Source organism: Falco punctatus (genome assembly GCF_963210335.1).
Source record: "Falco punctatus genome assembly, chromosome: 1".
NCBI lineage: Eukaryota > Metazoa > Chordata > Aves > Falconiformes > Falconidae > Falco > Falco punctatus.
The window spans coordinates 54,109,472-54,133,648 of NC_137580.1; the positions used below are offsets into that span (position 1 = coordinate 54,109,472).

The window sequence follows — 24,177 nt, forward strand, 5'->3', positions numbered from 1 at the left end:
CTCTGTGATCGGCACAGACAGCTCTCTGATTTCTTTGATTTCTTGTTACTCTGATTTCAAGAACAATGGGAAGCTGGCAGAAAAATGCAAAACCTGTGCAAAGGAAAACAAAGAGCAGAAGGGTAGTTTATAAAGCAGCATCAGCGAACTCAAAAGTGGTGTGTAACCCCCATGTTGAACTTGTGGTCTTAAGGGATTTTATATGCTTTACAGTGAGATTTAAGAGGTCACAGATTATGTGACTAAGAGGAACATTAAATGACAGAAGAAATATTTTGATTGCTTTATAAAATATATCTTGATGTTCATGCTCATATTTAAGTTAATCACTTTCTGTATGGTTATTTGGAGTTTATTGCAAGGGATGGATCAGCTTTCTCTGAGCTTCACCATGTAGTTTAAGGTCATGACACATTTCCTTGTCCTCTATGCAGTTACTGTATGTATTGGCTTCAATAGGCCTGGCAGACAGGCACTGAAATCTCAGATTTCTCTTCTTGTCTGTGAGGTCCTCCCTGCCCTTTTGGTTGATGGCTGCCCATATGCAGACAGGGTGATAAATGAATGGAAACTGGCTGCTATGCCAGGAAGCTCGATTAGCTCCACTGACCTGATACAGGTGTTATTAACCTGAGACAGGAATTTCATGCGCTCAGGGTTCCCGGTATCTTCCTGTCCACAGAGTCTCTAGCCCCCTTGCATTCCTTGAAGCTTTTCCAAAAGCATCTAATCCCTCTGACTTCACACCTTCTATTTGGCTCGCACTTTTTCCAAGTTCCCAATAACTTTTACCAGTCCTTCCCTCTAGACTCGCATATCTGAAAGGTGCAAACTCTGCCCTCCAGTGCTCACAGTGGAAATCTGGCACATACCCACAGGGCAATAACAACTTTATTTATTGCAGATAAGCCACCACAATTGCTTCCTGCATCAGGTGCTCAGAGGAACATAGATATTGCCCCAAAGAGCTTTGCACCTCTCCCAACCCTTCTGTTGATTTTAGTTTTCATGGCAATGCAAGACCCACTTGGGGAAAGGGGCACTGTCCATTAAGAGAGATGCACACAGGTCATTGAAGTCAACAGGGAGGCTGTCCTTGACTTCAGCCAGGCAGTCAGACCTGGGTGCCAAAATAGCAAGGAAATTAATACATATGCAAGGCTGTGTAGCTGCAGTGTGCTGCTCCCAGTGAAGCTGGGGTATCACGTCCCTGAGCAACAATGGGGAAAGGCTCTGTAGAAAGAAGTCTGCAGGGTGATAACAATCACATTTTAAAGGTGCATTGGCAGTAGTGAGTCAGAGATGTAGGGAATCGGTGTGAAAGTCAGGGTCCTTTGCTGATGGAAGAAGAAGACATTGCTTTTCAGGAGTGTTTGGAAAATGACAGTTTAATTTTCAGGACAGAGATGGATAAGAGCTGAGGTAACTTTTTTTTTTTTTTTTTTTTTTTTTTTCCTTTGAAACTCAGCTCTCACATACCTAGCTGGTCTAACTGTACTCCAGAGAGAAAACAGCAGTTTGTTATATTTTTTGAATTTGTGTATATTCATGTGTTCCATTAGTCTCTTGGCAAATGCATCTTTTGAGCTCTAAAGCTTTCTGAACCTTTCATATAGTCCTTTGCTTTGAAGCTACAGATGTCTGTGATAAGCAGATGGTTATGGTTTTGAATTTGAACATATTTAAATACTTTGTTGTGTATATTTTATGGGGAGGAATGTACTCTGTCTTACTATGCAGAACTGATGCATTAAATGAAAAGTATCCATGTCTGGATGCTTGATGCCACTTCCTAGCTTGCAAACCAATAAACCACGTTTTTCAGGATTATTTGTTGTAAGATATTTTCATCCCATTTCTCAACTTGTGTTTCGAGTTACAAACCAACTGGAAAATGCACTTGTCTGATGTGAGCTCAGTCAAAGTGAACAAGCAACAAAAAGAGCCAAAGGAGCTGCCCTAGTTGAGAATTGCATTCTCATTCTCATGTACACTGTGAAAAGGCTGAAATCTTTTCTTTTCTTTCTTTTTTTTTTTTTTTCAGAATTTCCCAGAGGAAATAATGCAGTGCCTATGTATATAACTGTGAAAAAAAAAATCTTTTGATCTTTCCTATTCCAAAGTTTCATTTTTCAGGAGGTACAGCTATGAAATTCGATGAGCTGAGAATCTAGGAACATAAGATCTTAGACCAGGAATAAATTTGGGAACACAAATGGAAAGAATAAATTTAAAATAAGAAGATAACTCTCATTTTCTTTCAAGAAAAAGAAGTCAGATAAACATATTTCATCCAAATGTTTTGCTATTGGATATTCATTATATAGTTAGATACTACAGTTCTCTTCTCCCTCTCCACCTGTCTTTCAGATTTGAAGCTTATTTCTTAAAGAAATCACTCAAGACAGTCTGTGACATGTGTGAACTATTTAAACTTTGTTGATTATAATGACATAAGATATATTATTGCATGGCCTCAGTGCTTATACAAGGCACAAGCCTGACTTGAAAGAAGAGACATGCCTCATTTTAAGCAACCTTTGGAGTTTTTGCCTCCACCTTTGAGAAGCAATGGGGCTGTTGAAGGGTTTGTGGTGCTGGAGGGGTGCTAAAAGAGATCAGTGGTGATGCAGGATATGCTCTTTCCCTCCTTTTTTTCCTCTCTCCATTCCCTCTGGGAACATTTTCCTTTCTCATTTCTTCAGGATACAGTAACTTCTAATGCCAGGCTGTTCCAGAATACAAGTTCTCCTCTTTTTGCACCTCAAATCACCCTCTTTTTACTCCACAGCACCATAGCTGGTGTTCAGCCTTGCTGGAGAAGAGAAGGCTTGGGATGGAGAAGGGGCCTGATGGGGACAGCATGCCCTAGCAGACTCGGTGGGCTGAACTGTCCACTGTTGGGACTTTAGTGGCCAATCTCCGTCTCTGCACATACAAGCCAAGTAGCCCACATGTAAGCAAAGCACATAGGCTGCTGGCCCTTGTAGTCTGTTGCCCAAGGCTAACAGCTGCTTTAATTACTGACTTGACTAGCTATGCATTTCCTGGTGGTTTCCTCACTCATATGTCTTCTGGGACTGGTCATTCATTACTCAAGACAACGGTGGACTAACAGAACCATTAGGTTGATCAAAGAGAGCAGTTCCTTCAGTTCCACTTTGAAAGTTTTAAGATCTCTTCTGTATCCAATACTGTAGGGTTTAAAAGAAGCAGGGCGTGGGGGGTGGGGCGAGAAAAGAAAGGAAATTGTTGAAGGGTTCTATTTTATAGTCTATTATTTGACAATGTAATGTTTAGAAATCTACATACAAATGAGAAGTAGTTGTGAAAACTTCTGATTGATGGGCTGTCTTTCTTTCTGACAATTCTAATTGTTTAAAGACTGTAAATGTTCAAATACTTTGAAAACTGCAGATGGTACTCCGCTACCTGACAGCAACATAACTGAGAGAGATGCTCCCCTAAATAAACCCTTGAAATTATATGAAGAGATTACATTATGATGTATGCCAGATTTCTCTTGTATATATTGCAAGATCTCTTTCTCTCTGCGTAGCCTTACCATCCGTTTCTGGTCTGGCGCAACACCTCAGCATGTATGTATCTATTTCTCTGAATACCACTTACTGGACTTACAGATGTGAGGACTGAGGCAGGACTTGATGACTGTTGAATTCACATCATACTAGAAGTCTGTGAAGATGTAGAAAACTGAAGGTAGTTTCCCTGAATTCTGGAAACATGTGTCCATCCATGGCCACCCATAAATAAGCAGAATCTTTGTCAAGAGGGAAAGAAAGCAGCTTTTAATCCTTGATGTGCTGTTGTGTGCCTATAGCCTTCCCATAGGGTCAGAAACAGAAACAAACCTCCCAAACCTGCCAGAAAGCTCGCAACCTAAATGTTGTACAAGACAATCAGCAAAACTGACTGCGCAGGACCAGAAGTAGCAAAACATCCAGAGGTGACCAGTATGGACAGCAGAGACCAGTTGCCATTACTGTTGTTCCTGTAACAGAAAAGGTCTTGGCAGGCAAAGAAACAGTTCAGTGGCATACCAGTTTGCAGATGAAAAGCTAGTCTGGAAGTTGCTCTCAACAAGCTGCTGCAATGGAGGGTTGCAACCGGTACGTGGTCTTTTTTTCTGTAGGCAAATGTACTTGCTGGAACAGATAGTGTCATCCTTAGTTATCAATAGCTATTAGCTAATCTATCCTATCTTTGAGTGACTGCCCATTTCTGAAGTTCAGTGAAGTAACTAACATACCTGATACCTTAAATATGGGGAGGAGGGGACGGACGGACACGGGGACACAAGGTGGAATCTGCTTGTGTTCATTTTTCACAAGGAATTATTTCTGTTATATTTTTAAGGTTTCCTCTGTGGCTTTTAAGATGTTTCCTGAAATCTGTAATTGCAATCATGTAACATCTGTGTCCAGCTTTTTCTAAAATTATGGTGAAGCAGGCTACATGGTAATTAGAACAATTCTTCCTCTGAACTTCATCTCTCTTTTGGTTTATCAGCTGATGCTCTAGCAAGTAGTTTCTGCCTTGAGGGGCTGTTGATAGATAGTTCACTGAGATAGCTCAGTATTTCAGTTATTTTGTCCCTGCAAGGTCCTTGATAACACTAAGAAAAAATGCAGTGTTCACCACAAATTGACTTTGGCAGTTATCAGTAGTTCAAATCCTTGACAGCACTGAAAGCCTTTGGTGGATCATGTGGGAAAATGTGACAGTGCATGTAGTCAAAAGAAAGCATTGGGACTGTTTTGTTTTTTTTGTAGCAATGGGGAACCAGATTCAGCACCACATAGCTGTAACAGCAAAGGCACCGCCAGCACACCCTGATCACTGCCTCAGTGCACGAACAACCTCCCACCTACCTGCACAGCATCATTGGCATGCCCCCTGAATCTCTTCCCTCAGAGGAAATAATCCAAACTAGGGAATCCTGGAGGATTACAGAAAACCTTCAAAGTTCAAGAGAGCAACAATACAAGTATCTGGGCATTCCAAATGGGCAGAGTAATTCCCAATTACAAAGGTGAAGATCTGGAGACTATGTGACCACGTTGGGTTCACCATACCATGGCTGCTATGTTCTGTTTGTTAAAGAAAATGCTCTGTACTCATGGCCATTCCTTGTTCAGGAAGGAAAATGTTCAGATTCCGTAGTCAAACTGAGCACAAATGGTGATACAAGAAAGTAAAAATCCATATAAATTACAAATAAAGGTATTTTATCATTATAATTATTGACAGACACCACATACTCCTAGATTTTTGTAATTTACAAATGGAGAGTCATCCTTCTTTTATCTATACCAGTGCAGTTAAGGCCAAGAAGAGATACATAAATGAACACAATAGCTGTGGGGTTTGACAGGTGATTTAGATACACTGTGTTTTAAGAATAGGCATGGGCATGAGGGAAAGAATCATCCTCATGTTCTCTTCCTGATTGAAGAGAATGATAGCTGCAGGCAGACCGCATGCAGAGATGCTTGGATGAAAGTGGTGCCAAAGACCATCCCAATAGTGCATCTATGCTGTGAATGTCACACTTGAAATTAGTCAGCAACAGCTATGTCATCTTGATCTGCATGATGATACAGATGATGTGATAAGGCTCTGGAGAGATGGAGTTGCAGTTATCTGGCAGTAATACTTTTGGCTGTTATGAATCACTGAAATTTCAAAATTCTCAGGGGTGTATTTCTTTAACTTTGCACCTTGCCTTTTAAATGAAGAAACATCCCGCTCTGGCCACATTGATGACATCATCTCTTCAAAGAGAAAAGGATTTAACATTTGTTTTTTCTTTCTGAAAATAGAAGGTGCAGAAACAATTTTGAATATTTTTCATACATGAGCTATGACAAAAGCTTGCTTATTATCAACCCTTTTGTTGAGAATAAGCCTACGTTATTGTTGATAATATGCTATTTTTCAGTGCCTACCAGGCCCTGAAACAGAGCACTAGACCCTGTTCCAGAAAAGAAAAAAAAAAAAAAAAAAAAAGAAAGAAAGAAAGAAAAAAAAGTTCAAGGAAAAATATGAAATGTCTTGACATGAGATTAATGTTGTTTCCAAGACAACCTCGGGATAGAAGGTCTTAGAGCTACATGGCCATTTCCAAAGTGTGAAAGGACCTTGGCTCCTTGCAGGCAAGGAAGGAACATGAAGGTCCAGAGAAGCACTTCTTCACCTGGGGTGGTGGTAACTGCTGGTCTCCCTCCTTATGACAGATAAAGAATATGTGGGTCTTTTGACATCTTTGTCCCCTTCAGTGTAGCCCTTTCTCACTCTGGCTTTTTTCCCCCACAGAAAGAGTTAAAAACCCCTCCTCCAGCACCTCCTCCACTCAGAGGGACTTTTTCACTGTAGGATTATAGGAATCCTGTTTTGCTAGCATTTATGGAAGTTACGACTCCACTTTGTGGTCAGTGCTTGGGTGTATTTGTAAAAATTGATTTCACTGCAATGCTAGCTTGTTGCCCCTTGTAATGAGGTCTGAAGTTTTCCCCTGTTGGCCTGAGGTGGTATTTTCCAGATTATGGGTGTATGTTCCCTAAACTGACACATTGTAGCACTGTATCACTTTGCTATGCCTTTGAGGGCTCAGCTTTCATGCAGGTGCCTAATGCTGTTCTTGAAGTTCATGCTCTAATGCAGACAGGATGGTTGGCTAATTTCTGCTTCAGATGGCTTCTACCATCTTTTCTTCATTGCTGCCAGTGTTTTTTTCTTGCTTCCCTGGGGACACCAGATGCATCTAATGAGTCAGTTCCAGCTTCCAAGCTGAAACAAATCATGGACAGCAGCCATGTGTTGTTCAGATGCTTGCATGGGAGGGAGAGACCTTTTTCCTTTTTCTCTTGCTGCACCAATTGACTCAATAAGAACTAACCTGAGGTCAAATTGGCATTGCTTTTAGCTGACTCCAACCATTTTTAACTTTCTTCTTAATTCCAAGCTTTTTCTATATCCTAAAAGAGGAGAGATGCCTTAAAAGAAAACTGGTGCCTGGGACAGTGTACCTTGATCCCAGCCTAAATGATAGGACAAGAAAAGTGTTTAAATCTAAAGGACACAGGCTGTAGCTTGTGAAAATAAGACAACAACCAGATACGTGCTTCTCCCCAATGCTTCATAAGTAGAAAGAACGTATAATGTACAGCAACACCACAGCAGGTCTCCCAAATTGAAAACTAGGAGGAATAAAAGACTACCATACCTTGGCTCTTAAATCCCTGAATGTGTTGTCTGTGTTGATTAGTTACTTTGATTTGTGCTTCCCCACGCAGCTCATTTTTCCCTTTAATAAGAGTTCAGCTTGTAAATTGTCGCTTGTATTTGCACCAAACAGTGTAATTAGGCTGGAGTGATGGAATATATTACATTGTTTGTTTTCTATTATGTTTATTCCAGATGGTTTTTGTCACTGACTCTTTTTCTAAGATGGGCTGTTAATAAACATAGGATAAATCTAATGAATAAATTTGCTGTGCTTGTTATAGATCTGTGGTGGTAGGTGAGATGGGGTTATGCCACAAAGTAATGGGCTCTCATTAGAACTACAGAAATGTTAATTCTTGCTCACATGAGAGGGAAATGGAGCCCATGGATAGTGAGGGGTTGAAGAAGATACTTATGTGATATTTTTTTTCCTTTAAAAGACATCCATTTAAAATTTAAACTGGGGTTATGATGAGTTCACCATTGTGGTGCTTTATTGCTTCTCTGGACAAGGCAAGTGCTTTACAGTAAAGCTACAGAGTGGGTACCCAGGTTCAAGCCTTTTATTGCTGGAAAGCTCCTGTGTGCCCTTGAGCAAGGTGTTTCTGTCTTTGTCTCAGTTCCTGAATAAACACTTCTTTCCTTCTGCATTTTAACTGTCTTGTCTTTTCAAATAGTTATTCAAAATCCCTGCCTAGGCTGGAGATGCAAAAATTATTTTAGAAAGAGAATTGGAACATTTTGGAGAAAAGAACCCCCGTATGGGATGGATATACAATGTGAAAGTCCACACAGCACCAGGACCTGTCATAATCTGCTAATTTGCCAAAGTGGCATTGACTGGTAAAAACAAAAGCTGTGACAGCAGACCTTGGAAAAGTCATATCACTTAAGGAGTTTTCCGGTACTGGCCTCCTAATTTTCCACCAGAAAGGAACATAAGAAAACTCAGGATGAAACACAACAGGGTCTGTCCTACCATCTTTCAAAAGCTTTAAAAGCTGCATTAGAAGAGGTGACTGTGATTGTTCAGTAGTAGGACCTTAGAGTCTTGGTTAAAGAACATGTTTTTAAGCAGATCAGCTAGAAGCTGATTACGGCAAACAAATTATGTTTCTGTTGAAGTTTCCCACTTTCTCTGAATTCTTCCAGGAAGCACATAAGCAGGCAGCTGCCTGCAGTGCTGCCTTTTGTCAGTATGAGTGGCTTCTCATGTTTCTGTTAACTGCTTAGCTCTGCTCTGAGCAACTAAAACAGTGTCTCTGTCTTATTAAGGTAATGAGAGGCAATAATTCCCCAAGTGAAGAACAAAAATGTGAACGCAAGAGTGTTGATTTGCCATGGTTTGGAAGAAGAAATTCTCCATCTGGTCTCACATGGGCCCACTAGCAGCAGGCTGGGTAGCCCGGTTGGTGCTGTGAGCTGGGTGACAGCAGGTCTGAGCCATGGTGGGTTTGAGCACCTTGCCCTTGCCAGCCTGGCTGCAACCCCCTCCTGCCCTCACCTGTTGCAGTGGTACCACCACTTTCGAGAGAGAAGGGAACAGCATTTCCCCTTATGAAATGGCAGAGCATCCATCTTCCTCTACATGTTGTTTTCAGCCACATCCTGGAATTGGTAGTGAAGGATCTTCCTCTTCAGTCTGGCATCATTTTAAAACCAGGGAGCTGAGCTCTCACAAAGATGGCACAACAGCTGGCATTAGCAATCATACCATATACTACTAACTATACCACGCACTTCTTACGTGCCCCTTTCAGAGATATGCCAGCTAAGCTGCAGCTGGAGAAATAAGACTAAAAAATTCTGTTGGTTGGCATTGGTGAAGGTTTCTTGGAACAGGAATGGACAACGAAGGGGGAGGAGAAGTATGATTTGTGGGAGCAATAATTCAAGAAGCCCCCAGAGGAAAGGTGAGCTGAGAAAGGCAGGAGGGCACAGCTGTTTCAGTCACTGAGGTATAAGGAAAATGAGGATACAGCCTGTACCCACAGCAGTGGGTGTCCCGCCTGGCCAGTCTGCGAGGCATGTAAAGTGTTAACCCTTCTGGAATCAGTACAGGACATTCCAGTGCTTGATTTCACATAGTAAAAATAAACCTCGTGCAAGGCGTGTTGCCTATGAGGTTTATGCTCTGCTTTTTGATTCAATCATTTAGGAATGCAAAGCCCTTCTACCAGGTCTGGGCTTTAACAAAGCCTTTCCTTTGCCATCTCCAGACTCTCACTGAGGGTAGAGCAGATCTGTGGCAATGAAGTTACAAAGGTCCATTTCCACCTGCAGCTGCTCAATCCTGCTGTTTCTGTAGGGCCCAGTTCACCTCTGCACTGTGCTGTAGCATGATTTTTTGAAGACAGGACAAAATGCTTTCCCTCCTGTGTATCTTACCAACCATACCCTTCCTAGGCACCACTGCATGTCCACTTACAATGTGGGGCAGTGGTGAGTCTGTTCCACAGAGGCTCAGTGTTTGCTGGCAAATAGGGTAAATGAACAGCCTGTAAATCAACCCCCTGTGCATTTAGTTGGCGGGTAGAAGGACAGTTTAGCTATCCCCAGACACTTCACTCTGCACACAGCATCAGACTAAAGTTGGGTAATTCCCAGGCAGGCAGCTGCTCTGGGGTTTTATCCTGTATTGGACAGGACAGGACTTGGCCTTTGTATTTTTGAACAACAATAGATCCAACTTCTGCCACTGAAAACTTTGTTTACCCCAGTTCCCAGCCCTTGGAGGCCTCCAGTGGGAGTTTCCACTCATTTCACATCTTCATCACCCTCCTTACTTTCCAGCTGACCATGATCAGATGCTCTCATGTCAATTCTTTCATACCTAGGGGTTTCTTTGGGTGGCAGATGGCTCCTGATTTCACAGTTACACTTCCTCTGCTCCCCAGACCCACCAGCTTGATTTTTCTTAGGAAACAGGATCCTTGAGGCTGGCAGTACCTCACAATTCTCATAGTGAGAGGTGGTCCACTAGGAAGGTATATTGGAAAAAACATTGTGGTGTTATTTTTCCTCCTAACAAGTGGAGAACATGCAGTCAGCATGATATTCTCATTGAGTTATTCATGAGTAGTTCCTATAAAAGGGAGTGGAAGAGACAGTTGAGGAACATTGGACCAATTTCTATTTGGTTACTCATTGGAAAACGGGAAATAAACACAATGTAGTCCAATGTCTTAGTCTGGATTTATACCAGTGCCAATGAGAACATAATTTAGTCCACTGATTTTACATCACATCTCAGTGGACTTCCACCTTTTCTCTTTTGGTCATCTGCTATTGTTGCCACAGTTGTGGAGCACCTTGGCCATAAAAATGAACAGCAACTGCAAAGTCTTTGGTGAACATTGTGAAGATTTTGGCACTTGTCAATTTATTTGTCATAGTAATTTGCTGTCAGCTTAGATTTTCTTAGTCTTGTCTTTTTAACTCCATAATGCACATGTAGAGTTTTGAAAGGAAAAGAATACATTACATCTAAAAATTATGTCATGAACCAAAGTTTATTTTATCTCCTTTACAAAAAGGATATCCACAAAATTTTAGGCTTTAGTTACAAGAAATGTTGATAATAATTATTTTATCTCTGCATTGACCTTGTTAATACCATTCAGGGTGGTATGTAACAACTGTTAATGGAAACTGTTTTACTTAAAGATCAGTTGCATAGCAACTTTTGTAGCAAACACACAGACACACACACATACAAACACACACACACACACAGAGGGAAAAAATTCCCATGCTTTTAGTCAGAGCACTAGAAAGCAGAAGAATGACATTGGAGCAGGAGCTGCACCTTGCACTGAAAATTTCTTGAGCCTTCTCCACTTCTTTTCATCTCCTTGGCATGATAATGTGTTAGCTTTACAGTGTAGTATGCTGCCAGAGCATTGCAACAATTACACTCAATGCCAGATGCTAAAAAAGCTTCTTGAAATATTACTAAATAAGGTATTGTGCATGTTCTGCATAGGGAAAAATAAGTAAACTCCCTGAGCACTAAGAAAGAGGGAATCTCTTAAGTCTATTAGCTATTTGTCAAATGATTGTACTTCTTTATGGTGTGTTTTTTCCCTTTCATTTAATTTTCCAACTTTCAATCTCAGCTTTATCAAATTTTTTTGAAACTAAAATAATCTCTGATTTGCTATTGCTTTATTACGGTTTGTTCCATTTAGAGAAGTAACAAAATACCAAGATTTCGGTATTTAGAAAAAAACAGTATCAGAAGGCTAATTAGTTGGAATAAAATTATGCTAATGGCTAAAAGTACTGTTGCTGGACATGTTACTTTATTTCCTACATAAAGGGTTTGTTTTCAGGATCAGAAAACACTTTCTGCAGGTTGTCATGATGGGTAACTGCCTCACACAGTCTCTGACAAGGAGGAGAGCACTGTACTCACTTACTGAACATGGCTATGAGGGAGGACAAGTCATGGGTCCCAAAGGATTGTGGTCATAATGCTAAGCATCCAAAGCTGGAACCCAAGAGACTTTATTCCATAGCAGCATCTTCAGCACCAGAGATAACTAAACCCAGCACAGCCACAAAACTGGCTCACAGCCCGCTCCTGGAGGGACCATGCAGTAACCCTCAAGGCAGCACCAGCCTGTTTTTGTGCATTGTCTTCCTCCTACCCCATCTCCTTCACCACTGCAGGCTCCAACAGATGACCCAAGGGCCTTCTCACCACTGAGCTGGTATATGAACGCAGCAGGGCTGGCCTTGCTTGGGTTCACAGGTTTTATAGCATACGCTGGGTCTGCTCATCCTGCATGTACCCAGGAGGCATGTTGCTATAAGGGATGGGTGCTGCCATAGGGCCTCTCCTCTACAGAGGGTAATGCATTGCAGCCAGTGAGGCCCAGGCGCAGGGGAACCACAGCTGTAGCAGAACAAGGAAACAAGCTGATAAAACACCTCATTGAACTTCTGGTCCATCTGAAAGACTCCTGGATGCTCCTGAGGCTGCACAGTGCTTGCTGTCACCTGGCCGCAGTATGGCTTTGGAGGGAGTAGTTGAACCTGAACTCAACCTTTGTATAAACCATTTTCTACACATCTTCTATCTCCTGCATTAGCTCTCCCACAGGCTGCCAAGATCACTTTATTTGCTGTTTAAAATCTTAAATGGAAATTGAAAAGTCTCCAACACCATCACTGAAATGTGCAGTGGGGAACAAGCGGAAAAACTAAATTTATCGCTGGAAAAACAAAGTTGATACACTTGTGAGTGGTTGGAAATCACTTTGGCAGTGCAACTACAGTATTTCAGTGCCTTATTTTTGTTATGAAAAATGTTTTTCTCAGCTTTCTTCAAGGCCAATCAGTAATCATTTGTTTGGTTGGGTGTGTTTTGGTCTGACAGTTTTCGTGTCTCTCATTCACAGTCTGATTCCTCAGTTTGTTAAAGGACAGCTGATAAAACTCAGTTTCAGATAAACCAAAACTTACATTTATGCCATAAATACCCTCTGTCATTATGGGAAGACACACAGTCAGTCTCTTTTCATTGGCAGTGAAATCAGTGTATAAAGCATGCTTGAATATCATTGTTCATTGTTGCAATATTGTTTTCTCAGGGACATTATGCCAAATTCTCTTTTTCAGTACTGTCCTTATCTGAACCTTTAAACCCTTTCGTTCTAAATGATGAAAAGTAGTTCCCATTACACCCTGTAAAATCCTCTGGCTCTCCTTAGGGCATTCATAGCCACTACACTCAATAAAGAGAAGAGTAAAGAGAAATATGTCATCTCCTGACCACAGCAGTCATACCAATTGCTGCGGCAAGATTTTCCAAGTCACTAATAATTTACAGTGGATTCCCTATCCTTTTCACTTAGCTCCGAACAGCATTCAAAAATGTCTTGCTATAAAGCAGAAATATCAGAAGCCATTACCATCAGATTGCATATTTCTGCTGTGAAATCACCAAAGATCTTGATCCTGAGGATGTACAAGAGACATTACCTTTCACAGCAGCTGCAAAGCGCTCCGAGTAACTAGCAGTTTTAATTATGAATAAGCAACCGAACCGGAGACTGCACCAAAGCTACAGATTTGAACTGAAAGTTGCCCTCAGCTGGAGAGAAGCTGGACTGCAGGTGGGGGTCAGGCCATGCAAGCCATCATCCATCAGGCTGTTTCTTTAACTCAGACGGGTTTTAGAGAGCTGCAGGCAGGCTGTTTTCGCTTCCCATGAAATTTCCATAATGAATTATACCACAAATGGAACAAAAAATAAAATGTTAATTCATTTCTTTCAGTGGTTTTACTTTGTTTCAGTAGCATTTAGCAACATTTTTCCAGTATGTTTTAAATTTACCCATAATCCATCATCTTATTATAACCACAACAGTGGCACAGCAATAGCTGGATAGTGCAGGACAGACAGACCAGGAGAGCTCTTTCTTACAATTAGCTTTTGGGAGTCATCGGTATTTTTCTTCTCTCCATTTGTGCTTTATGAGTATTAATTAACTCCTGCAGCACCACTGCAAGGCAGAAAATCATTGCCCTTTATATGGAAATTGAGAAATGAAGCAGATTATGTGATTTGCTCAAAGCTACAAAGAGAATCATTATCAAAACCAAGATGAGAACTGATGATTTTTCATAGCACCTTGTCCTGTAATGCAATTAGCAGAGCAACCTCCCTACTCCTCATCTTCTGTTATGTTATCCTCCACCTGAGAATGGCACTGACTTCAGCAGTTTTTTATTTTATTTAAAGCTGAATTTTGCTGCTAAGGTTAATTTTTGCTCAGGAGGACGACTCCTAAATTTTTGCATCCAAGAGGAACATCAAAATATGCCTTTGATTAAAAGCAACGTAAGAATCCCCTTTAACTGCAGCATGACCCCAACACAGTAATTTTTCTGGAACAAGCTGATGCCTACAAGAGCATTTTTTTATGCCATCTAGTGGTCATAGAAAATCAAATGCCAGGCTCAAACCCAGTGTGCCACCCAGCAAAGGTGCCACAGCAAATCCAGCTCCTGCCCTGATTAGGGATGCTTGTACCTATTTTTCTTTTGCTGCTCCTGTTGCCAGTCTTTCACTTGGATGGCTGTGAGCTGTGCTGCTAAAACTTTGGAAAGCTGCATTAGGAAATGGCCAGAAAACAGAGTTAGGTAAATCAATGTTCTCAGGAGCGCTTTCAGCTTACATAAATGCCATGTTTCTATGGAATAGGGAACACGTTTCTTCACTGCTTGGAGATTTTGAAGGAAACTGTGGGGAATGATGAATCAACCAATAAATAATAGTAGCTTGTATACACAGAGGATTTGTAATTTGTTTCCTGAGAAGATGGACACAACCAGGTGCCTCAGAGAATGAAGCTGGCTGCTCTCCTGGGCTAACCACCTGGTCCCTGTGGGGAGGGCACGCAATGCACGGGCAGGAGCTTGGGGATGGGGCATGGACCTGGGGTTATTTTCAGCCACTTTTTGATTCGCTTCTTGAAAATCAAAGATAGGGCTGATTTCTGCATGTAACTATGATCTTTAAAAGTGCAATCAAAAGAAATACTCCCCCAGCAAGGGCAGTAAGGAAGGACTGCATTATGTATGCTTAATTAAAAACTGGCTTGGAGAGCTGAGGAAACAGACAGCACCATCAGCAATAGTGACATTTTTTCCTACTTTTCAGTGGAAACAGCACTACCTGCCTTCTTTAATAATAAGCAGCTCTTGAACAACAGGAAGAAACCATAAATTTAGCATGCTTGAAAATGGGTCAGCTCAATAACTAAGGTCACGACCACATAGAAGTTTTTGTAAGGCATTTAAGGTGCTTTTAAGCTAATACGTATTAGCTGAGATTCGTCATGAGAATGAATATGATGGTTCCTAATGCAGACAGGGTTTAAGACGCAAAAAAGCATGTTAATTTGTCATAGTTGACCTTTGTATAACATAGGAAGTTTAATAATGTCTGCTAAGATAGTTTTGGCCAAGTGAAGCTAGTAGCTCACCAGACTTGGTCAACATTGTGTCATACTTTGTCTGTACACACATTAACACATTTGGTAAAAATATAACTGCTTGACAAGAAAAGCTTGCTTGTTTGGATTGGACTGCCTTTGACAATCCTTCATCAGCCCCTGCGGCCCTAGCTTAAGCCATGCCCAGACCTTGGTAAGTGAGCAGCCCAAAGCAGTTGAGTCTCTTGCCACTCTCCAAAACTCCTCGCCCGTGGGTCACCCCACTTATGGTTTCTGCTCCCACCCCAGCACAGGAAGGCTGCAAACAGAAGCTTCCTTCAGACCCAGCTGTGCCAACCCAAGCTTGTCCCCTGTGCTCCCACTGTCCCCTGCCCAGTTAGAGCTCCCCACTCCTTTTCAGACACAATGAGCCAGAGCAAACAAGAGCTCTCTTATTCCTACTGTACAGGCCAGCCTGGTTCATTTTGACTGAAAGAGGCCAGAAGACACACTTTGGAGCACTCAGCACAGCTGGTGCTGTGCCAAGGGTGCCAGCATGGGCAGGCAGGTGGTGACCTCTCCAGCCTTCACCACCTGAGATGCATGTCTGTACCCTAAGCTGAAGAGGATCTGGGACAGCTGCGCCAGCGGAGCTGTGAGGGCAATAACCTCCAGCAGCGTGGCTTGTAATCTTCATCTGGCACAGCTCTCTACAAAATTAACATCTGTCCACAGCCTAAAGATGTGTTTCAAAGCTGATTTAATTAGACCAGTGCAAGCACCCATCTGGACACTTTTAGCACTTTGGCTCCCACCTAGCAAACAATGGCAATGGATAAAAATTGTTTTCACCTGCCCCAGTTGCAAAGTGGCCAGAAGGAAAGGAGGATGTATCAGCCATGCTAACATCTTAAATTTTTGAACAGATATGTCTGGTGAATCCTGACAAGGTGCTTTATGAAGTTGCCACCCACTAAGATCTCCCTAAGGTGGCCACAGCCCAGAAAGGGCAGCAGGAGGAACGTATGCCTGCAGCTGTGCAAAGCCCAGTGTCTCAGCTGAAACAGCTGATTTTGGTGGGTCCAATGACTGTAGGAATGGTTTATACTGCACTATGCCCTGGTCAGCCATTTACTATGTGGGAAGCCTTCCCCAACCCTTACGTTGCCCTGCAAAACAGTACTGGATAGCAAAGCACACAAATGCTCCTCGTATGATTTAATGCAGTGTCAGCTGGGTTAAACAGCCTATGGAAGTAGCTAATCTACAAAGAAAGGGAGCCCCAGCAGAACAGCAGTAACGAACTGCAGAGGGACAGTTACATTTTAAATTGGTACACATATTTCTGCAACAAGAGCCTGACTATATCCTTGGTTTATATAGCCCGACTATATCCTTACTTTATGTAACTCCTTTTTCCAGCTTAGGCCAAATAAAAATAAATTGGTTGATTCTAGATCAATTACAGTGTCTGCTGAGGATGTGGCATTTAACTAAATTATTTTAAGATAAACCAATGCAAGTTTGAGCATAAATGTTAGAAAAACATATCATACAGCTTAAAAGAAAAATATCTCCTATGACAACTGAGAGCACTATCATTTTTTCCAGCACCATTTGGAGACCGCAGATAACCCAGCTCTCTAACAGATTTTTTTCTAAACTCTTAATAAAAACCCACAATTTAAATTACTTTTAATCTACCTCATGGTTACTATCCATTCTTAAAATCCTTTTAAAGAAAAACAATTGGCATTTTAACTAGTTACAGATGGCAGAGATAAAATTAGTCTTTACAAACCTGTGTTTAAAATGGGATTTTCAGGGAGAGTACTGTTTATGTTTGCTAATGTTATCCAGACTGTCTATTTGTAAACAGGAGTCAAAGATTTACAAACTTTAGCCTGGGGTAAAAGTAACTCAGAAGAATGAGGGAAGACCACAAGCATTAAAATGGCCTGATACACTGGAGCAGCTTTATCCTACACAGACAGGCCACAGCAAGGGGCAAGTCATGAGCAGAATAGAACAGATACCCTTCATAAAATGGGGGGGGGTTATGGAGAAAATAATATTGCTAACGCATCAGTCAGATTGGACTTCATGTTCCCTTGACCTTTTCCTGGTATTTGGACTAGACCAGGATGATAAACAGCAATGTACATAGGCAGACAGGGGGTTCTTAGGGTTCCTGAGCTGCCTGCTGTTTCTGGGAAATGGTCCAAGTTCATGGGCAAGAGGCACACTGAACAAGGGCTCCATTTGGCCTCTCCCCACTGTGGGTTTTAGCTGCTGTTGCAGGTGAGAAGGCTGAGGAGCCTCAGCCATGTCCTGCTGCTCTTGGAAAGCAGACGTCCTCCAGGCGAGAGCGCAAACTCCCCTTTTGCTTATCGCAGAGAGACTTGCACAACCTTTTTCCCTCAAAGATATCAAAATGAAGCCATGCAAAACTCAAGAGCTACCAACCATTCGTCATTTGGAAACAGCAGCAGCATCCTTTCCATACGTGCACTACACACAGCAGGTCTCAGCTGCCCGTCTGCCTTCAGGTCTTTGTACTTTGGGCACAGAAAGAGTCACAGACAGTCTGGTTCTCCTCGGGCCTCGCTGTGGCACCCACTGACAGGGCAGAAACAGGAAACATTTAAAAAAGATAGAAAAAATAAACCCCACAGCTTACAGATGAAACTCCAAAACAAAACAACCTCTTTCCTTCACAGGATCCTTGTTTTTGCCAAACACACTATGTTTGCTAATAGGCAGTGAGTCATTATTGCCCTCTCTGCAGTCGAGGGCCTCTGGAGAGGAGGCTGTTTTGGCTGCGATTACTTCTGCACAAGTGGTACCACCTGCACAGCATCTCTGTTGCCAGGGTTCACAAGGGAGGACTAGTCTTCAAAAGTCTGCAAATGAGGAAAGGGCAGCGGCAGTGCACGGGGCTCGGGGCTATACCCTACACGCTGTGACCTTCCAACAGGTCCCTCTTCTGTAACTGCTGGCATACTGCATCCTTGTCGTGGTTTGAAGACAGACCTCAAACACAGAGAAATGACTGTGATATCTGGGCTCACCACAGCTTGAACATACGCTACAACGATCTACTTCAGCCAGACTTCTGGCAGGAAAAACAAGTTTCACATCTGAGTTCCCATTTAAGGACTTCTCCCAGCCATCTCTCAACTCTGCCAGCTGTAGCATCATGCAGGGGTGACAAGCCTTTCCACTGCCACCTCCCTGCCACCACTACTCTCCAGACAGCTGCCCCTTTCTCTCTGTCCCATGTTGACATGGTGGCAATCTGGAGGGCCACGCAGAGATGCACCAGGATGGCCCTGGCTGCCCCTGGGCTTCACATGCTGCTGCATCTCTCCATCCCCCTGACCTCCAGCCTCAGGGACTGGCAATTAAAGAGAAAATCCAGAGGAATCTGCATCCCAGTAGACAGGGAACAAAGGGGAAAAGGGTCCTTTCCTGATATACCCGTTGGGAGCAGTACAGATTTTGACCTTTGGGCTCCTGATATTGGAAGGAGAGCTCAGCAGTGTCAGGAGCCCAGCAAGGAGAGGGGAGCTCTGTGCTGGAAGGCACAAGAGGAGGAGGAGGAGGAGGAGGAGGAAAAGAAGGAGAAAAGCCACCCTGACAGGGAATGGCAAATGTCATCACCCTGTAACCTAACCAGCACTGTGGTTGTAAGGACATGAGGTCATCAGTGGTACCACTGTGTTCAGCCGACTACTCATGGAGAACAAAGCAAGAGTCTCTATAATTTGACATTCTACGGTTAAAATAGGTAAATAAATAAACTTGATTTTGAATAGTAATGAGACACATCTGTATTAAGAAACCATTATTATTTGTTAAAAAAGTGCCAATCAAAGCAGTGTTTTATAGAGTATCTGGAAGACTGTCCTTTCAGCTATTTCTAGCAAATACATGAGAGTTAATGCAATTTTGATTAATTCAAAGAGTTTTTTTCTTTCTGTAAGAGCGACCGATGTCTCCTGGAGAACATTGTATTTACTTTTTACTACTTTTCTTGGCTTTTAAGTCTAGCAGAACGATGATTGCTACAGTGGGGAGATCCTGTCCCATGTTGTAAGTCTTTGGCAGAGGCTAGGTAACACAGTCTTAGGCGGCTGCATTTTTTTGCAGCTGTATATCTGCATTTCTGTTAGAGATGATGGGTTTACATTGATCTGAGGACATAACATGAAAGCTGCACTTGTGTGTCATTCAGAATCTTGCTTACTAATGTTCATACACTAGAGGAAAAGATTTTACAATTTAGTGGACCATATAACTACTAGAACTTTTAATTGTAAATTAAAAGTATTAAAGAAATATTTGTGGCAATCAAAAGGAGTCCAAGGTTACTGCTTTTTCTGAGAAAGACAACATACTAAGGAGCAGATTAATCACTGTGTTTTATAATGCAAGAAACAGAAGGAATCAAATGAAATTATCAGTTTAAAAGATTTAAGGAAGACAAAAAGGTTTAAGGGAGACAAATGTGTTCTGTGCATGGTTAATCCAACAAATTTACCAATGAGGAATCTGTGAAAAGCCAGAGTTTAAGCTCTTTCTGAGTTTATGGATAAAGAGTCCAGCAAGGCTGACAGAAAGCAAAGACTCAGAAAATACCTCCAGTTCAGAAGACCTCAGCTGCAGAGCACTGGAAGCAGGAAGATAACCTCCCGGCAAGCATCACTGCACGCTTCCCACACCCTTGGGAAGAGTGCAAGAGCCTGCTACAGGGCATTGCCAGACAGCAAGGGCACAGGGCTAGAAGGGCTTTTGATAATATTTACCAGTCATTCATATGTAACATTAATCCTAAAACACAGACATAATGAAATTATTGTTACGGATGGCTTCATAATCGTCCCAAGAGAACAAGCGGGGACATCAATTAATTTTATGGAGAAGAAATAGCAGTGGATTACGAACTTCTACAGAGACCTAGTTTCATGCATTAACAAAACAGATTAAAAACTAAGAGAGAGAAGCTGTGCCAATAAAATTGTCTCCAAATGAAGTATTTCAATATTCTCTCCCATGAGCTGATAAATTTATGATTTTTTTTTACCTTTACAGTGTGTGTACATACATACATATATATGCACTTACATACACTGAAACTTTCCCAAACCCAGACAAAAAACAAGTCTCATAAGAAATCACAGCATCTCACAAAGAAAAGGATAATTCTAAGCAAGAAAGATCTGATGTTTGAACATAGGAGAGTTTTCAGTTGCAGTTATCCTATTCAAGTTATAATGTGTATTTTAAGCGATAGACAAAATCACAAATATCAAAATAGAACTTTCTGCAGTGCCCAATGAATACCTATCACAAAGATAAAAACAACAAAGCAGCTTATTACATACCAGCTTACTGTTTATCAGCTAGAAACACATCTAAGTACATCGTTAATTCAGGCCATCAGAGAATAGATCTGTATTAAAGAAAATTAACTCCATCGGTCAAAGTCAAATAGATAAAACCTCTTTAATAATATATTTGACATAAAATGCATCCACCGTCCTCCAGGGTCTTGAAGAAAATCTAAGTGAGAACAAGACCCCTTTGGCTGGTGAAGTTACAGATGTATATGTGTATGCATGCACACACATGCACACATACACACACTTGTCTGTGGTAAAATTATGCCCTGTCTGAGCGAAAAGCAACTGCCTGAACTGATCTGAGAGACTTTAAATTATAATAACTTTTTTCAGTTTTACATCTTGATTCCATATCATAAAACTTAAACAGCTTTATCACTGAAAGGAAAGGTCATTTTAACCAAGTCAAGAGAAAGCTTCTCCATGTTTTATGTATTTTCAACTTTATTTGCAAGTCAATACGTTCTGAATCTCTGTAGGTTTCCATTAAAGTGGAAATTGCAAAACGCTTTACCCTGATGGAAACTTGAAGTTAATATGCTCTAAGCCTTGCATGACTCCCCTTTTTTATAAATTTTATTTGTATTAACAATTATAAGGAAATTTCTGGAGGACAGATCATTAGAAGTGATTCTGGCATATTGTCTTAGACTAGCCAGAATTTCTTAAGAAATAAATTTGAATCAAGGTTACCGTTTAAAATGCAAAAAGGCTCGTGGCAGACAGCTGCCATGGAGTTGCAGCTGTAAAACAACACCGAGTTTATTGTCATCATTGTAAATTACATCAGTAGATACTTGAATGAGAAACCTGAGCAAAACTCCAGATGCTATAATAAGGCAAAGTCATGTTCACTGATTATGGAATTGCGAAGGGGGTTATCTATGATCCCTTTGACTTTTAAGAAATGTGTATACTTTAGCATAACCCACCACATACCACTAACTCGGGCTGTGTTTGCACTGCAGATGCACCCCAAGTCTGTGTCATTTGTGGATAACTCTGTGCTACCTGTGTGCCCTGTTTACTCCTTCCCCAAAGGAATCCCTCTAGTGCTGTGTCTGGGCAATCCAGCTGGTACCACCAGGACACAGTGCACCACACAGCTTAGGGTCCACCCAATGCACTGGTTATGTGGGCTAACCTCAGCATGCTGCATTTGGGTAAGATGTCTCCGTCTATGCTATTTGCTACACAGTGGCATCTTCATCGGTGTGGGGAAGACCAGCTGGATTGGGGACCTCCTAGGGTGACTCTAACACCCCATGATTCAAGGTTAGGTGGGACTTGTTGGCAGGCTGAGATCAGGGCAAATTCAAGTGAAAGTGAAATTAAATCGGTTGCTAAACACTCTGATCTTCAGACCGTCCAGGAGTCCCGTGGAGACCCTGCTGAGATCACCCTGAAGTATCACACGCATGCAGAACAAAGTCAAGGTAAAGCTCACTCCTTACCAGCCAAAGGTCAGGCTTTCCTGCTGAAGAGTGGCAAGCTGACTGACAGCTGCAGCTTCTTCATGCTGCTCCCTGGAGAAACCCAAAGAAAAAATACTTCCCAGATAGGATGGACTTAAAAAAACTGTAAAATTTTTGTTGCAAGAAATAAAGTGAGAAAACATCTTCAATGCCAGATATAAACATAAGGCACATGGTTTCAATAGAGCTATGCCCATAAAGCCCAAATTTTGTTCTTAATAAGCAGAAGTATAGCTGATGCTGTGTTACAGACTCGTAAACGACCAGTTATCACACTAGACCTCATGTGCACGGTACTGAAAAAACTTCAGGAATTATGCTGACTTCATCCATTTTAATCTCCTATGAGAGAACTGATTTGAAATATGAAATGGCAGTTCACAATTACTTAAGAAAAGCAGAATCTAAAAAGCGCTTTTGAAATAACCTGCTTTTACACCAGCAGGACAGTATTATTCCTGATATTATTGATATTGCTTTTTGCTGATGAAGAAATAGAAGCATGTAAGAATAAATAATTGCCATGGAATAGACATTTGACTGAGGAACAGAAATCAGATCTCCTGAAAGAAAACTCTGAGCTCTGCTTTCTTTCTTCCTCTCCATGAATCTGATCAAACACCACTAATAAGAGAGAGAGGCTTGCATTTGATTTCAGTGTGTACAGCATCATGCTGACAAATGATTATGTGTATCAAATTGAAGTTATCATATCACAGGAAAAACTGTCATTCTTGTAAGTGAATTTGTGTCAGGCAAATCTGAGTCAAAGGAAGACAAAGCTCTCCTCTCCTCAATAAATTATGCTCGTTAAACTCTTTTTAAAGACTTGTTAGGATATATTACAATTAGTATAAATAGTCAGCTATAGTAGTTAGCAAAATAGGCTGATAGGCTCTCCAGAGCTCTATACAACAGCATGAGTTTTTCACTTTCAAGGTTTTTACAAATTAGAAAACAATATTTTTTTTCTTCATAAGCTTTTTTCTTGGGGATTTAAAGCTGCCTGCCCGAAATGTTCAGGTTGGAAATGTAGAGGAAAACAGATTAGTGTTACTCAAATAAGAAAAAGGTCTGATAACAGAATTTAGATTTTTCAATGCATTGTAAGAACAATCCAAACATTTCTTCAAGTAAGCAAGCTTGACACTTACATCTTCACAATACATACCAGTTTCTGTATCCAAAAACCCAAACAACCCAGACTGAGACTACTAATCCAAACAGTCCACCATAGAACTGATGAAAGCAAGAGCAAATCCTGAAGGACCGAGTTGGCTATGTGGCTCAGTGAATGCTGCAGTGGGGAGAGGGGTAAGGATCCATATGGAATTAAACAGACTTTTTAATACCTTGTGCTGAAAACTGTTACTTCCATATGTGTAGAGTGGACTCATGCTGCCAGAGTGGGATCACAATGCTTCTTTCCTCTTTTAATAAGTACAGTGCCCTGAGGGCACTGACACCCCTGACTGTCCCTGCCAGCCTTTTCTGGGGTGTCCCACCACCCCGCCCATGGTCCAGGACCCCATTTCAGCCCAGCTGCACCCCCACCCGCAGGCTGAAGTCCTGGCCTGGCCTCAGGTGCTGGGGATGCCCCAGCTGCCTCCAGGCTGCCCGGGTCACTGCTGGGGTGATGGGATGGGCTCTGGCTGGTTAGACCCTGCCCTGCTACCCTGTGGGGAGCTCCATCGCCCCCAGCCCCCGGGAGCAGCCAGCCTTTGGCCGACACAAGATGTGAAGTTGTAGAACTTCAGGCCCATCAACAAGAAATGCAGGTCCTGTGTGAGTGCTTGCTGGGTATCAACAGGGCTATCAAAGGGTGGGCTTGAGTGGAGCTGGTGTTCCTGTGAAGCCTGATCAGAGGCAGGATGCCTTGTGCCTTCTGCTCTTCTATCAAAACCCAAGTCTTTGTTTCAGAATTCAAATGGAATTGAATTCTCCAAACTGTTTAGAGATGTCTTACTAATGTGCATGTCCTTCAGTGTCACAAAGAGGTTAACCTCTCTGAAAATCAAGTTGTTATTTAAAGGTTTGATTTAATCAGGAAGAAGCATACTTTAAAGAAGTGCTATTACCCAAAAGCAGACATTACATAAATTT

The 24,177-nt window shown here is 41.8% G+C and overlaps 1 protein-coding gene across 3 annotated transcripts in view; it reads left to right on the forward strand.

Annotated features, from left to right (window-relative positions):
* C1QTNF7 (C1q and TNF related 7) overlaps positions 1–24,177 on the forward strand; it is a 67,111-nt gene that overhangs the window by 31,880 nt on the left and 11,054 nt on the right. The window lies entirely within an intron of this gene.